At 38.9% G+C, this 2,279-nt stretch overlaps 1 pseudogene; it reads right to left on the bottom strand.

The window, feature by feature from the left end:
* Positions 1 to 615: 615 nt before the first annotated feature.
* LOC120620623 (uncharacterized) lies at positions 616 to 734 on the bottom strand (annotated as a pseudogene).
* Positions 735 to 2,279: the final 1,545 nt, after the last annotated feature.

A 2,279-nucleotide genomic window follows, 5' to 3' on the forward strand; every position in this document is an offset into this window, starting at 1 on the left:
CTTCTTTTTCATATGTAGGGGTCTTGTTTTCTTATCCTTTCAGTCACTCTATCTTTTGGTTGGAGCACTTAATTCTCTTCCATTTAAGGTACTTATTGATGGGAATGTAGTTGCTACCATTCTTTATTCCTGTTTTTGATACATGTTTTTTCTTCTTAAAGAAGTCCCTCCAACATTTCCTGTAATACTGGCTTGATGGTGATATATTCCTTTAGTTTATTTTTGTCTGGGAAGCTCTTTATCTGTCCTTCAATTCTATATGATAGCTTTGCTGGATAAAGTATCCTTGGTTGTATATCCTGGGTCTTCATCCTGTCGAATATTTTTTGCCAAGTGTTTCTGTCCTGCATAGTTTCTTTTGAGAAATCAGCTGCCAATCGTCTGGGTATTTCCTTATATGTAATTATTTGTTTTTCTCTTGCTGCTTTTAATATTCTTTCTTTGTATTTAATCTTTGGCATTTTAATTATGATATGTCTAGATGTGGGCCTCTTTGGATCTTTGATTTTGGGAATTTTCTTTTCTTTTTCTTTTTTTGGCTAGGCAATCCTTGGTTGACCTCACAGATTGCAAGGACCTTGTCAGCTTACAATCTCTTATTTTTTAATTTTTTTACGCCTACAGCACCTGGTCTTCCTAGGTGGTCTCCCATCCAAGTACTAACCAGACTCGTCCCTGCTTAGCTTCCAAGATCAGACGGGATCGGGCTTGTTCAGGGTAGCGTGGCCGTAGAAAATTTTTAGAATTTTCTGAGCTTCTTGGGGTTTTATGTCCATTTCCTTCACCACGTTAGGGAAGTTTTCCATCATGATTTCTTCAAACAGTTGTTCAATATCTTGATTTTATTCAGGTATGCTGATCAGACGGATATTTGGCTCCTTAATAGTGTCCTATATACTCCTTAAATTATTTTTATAGTCTTGGCATCTTATCTCTTGCCATTCTGATTGTGTGTCCTTGGCATTCCCATCCTCTAGAAAAGGTATTTGATCGTTTTCTTTATTCACTTTGTTTATTCCTTTGTTTATTCCATTTAATATACTTCTCATCTCAGCTAATGTGTTCTTTATTTCAGACTGGTTCCCTTTTATACTTTCCATTTCCATTTTATGTTTTTTTATCTCTTTGCTGAAGTTCTCACTGAATTTATCTATATTTCCCAAAAGTTCCTTGAGCATCTTTATAACCAGTGTGTTGAACTCTGCATCTGTTAGATTACTTGACTCCATTTTATCTGGATCTCTGTTCTGTTCTCTCATATGGTTTCTTTGTTTTCCCATTTTGGCTACCTTTCTGTGTCTGTTTCTATGTACTAAGCAAAGCTCCTAAGTTTCCCGGTCTCATTGGTGTGGATTTGTGAAGTAAGTGTCCAGTGGCACAGTCCTGAGAGGGGTTCAGCTGCAGGCTAAATTTAGCCGAAGCCTCTACCCTTCTGGGGTCACCTATTAAGATTCAGCAAGCAATCCACAGATGTTATGCTTAGAGTTGCCTCAAGAGGCCACAACAGAAACTGAGGCCAGCTGCCTTCCGTGTGAGTCTAGGCACTGCTCAGCAAGTTACTCGGGCAGAATCCATAGCGCTTTCTCCTAGAGGTAGGTCCTGCTATGCTACCTTACAAACTTCTTTGTTTCCCACATATGGGGCAGTGCAACTGGGTTACTACTGTGTAGCTTATAACTTGGCCTTTTATGCAGCTAATTTTATATAACTTGTATCTTGGTTCTCTATGTAGTTTTTTTGTAGCTAGTTTCTATCATATTTTTTTTTCTTTTCTTGTTAAATTTTGAAAAAAAAAATGAACGCCATTTATGGACCTCATATAGTCCATTGTTTGGGGTGAGCTTCACTCCTGATCCAAAATCTAGATCGTAATTTTTGCATGTTTGCAGAAAGAAAACAAGAAGTATGACAGAGCCTACAAAACAAGTCATGTATCCACTTTCTGACAGCTGCAGAAATGAAGACAGGACCTCTGTACACATCAGCCACGGCTGCATATAGAAGATGAGAGAGCACCCAGGCCTATGAAGACCATAGCTGCCTACACTTGAGAGCCAGCGCAGGGAGCCTTTGCAACACTCATGTCTACCAGTGCCAGCAAGAGCAAGCCATGGCCAGTAGGGGGAGCCAGAAACTTCCCTGTAATACTCCACTGTGTGGTGACCGGGGCAGGTATTTCTTCTATGTGACAAGAAATTAGAGAAGTGGATAAATGTCTCCCTCTAAGAGTAAAGTGCTTAATGACAATTAAAAACATGTATCATGAAATAGATAAATTA

This window comes from Pteropus medius, unplaced genomic scaffold (assembly GCF_902729225.1).
Source record: "Pteropus medius unplaced genomic scaffold, Ma_sr-lr_union100, whole genome shotgun sequence".
Lineage (NCBI taxonomy): Eukaryota > Metazoa > Chordata > Mammalia > Chiroptera > Pteropodidae > Pteropus > Pteropus medius.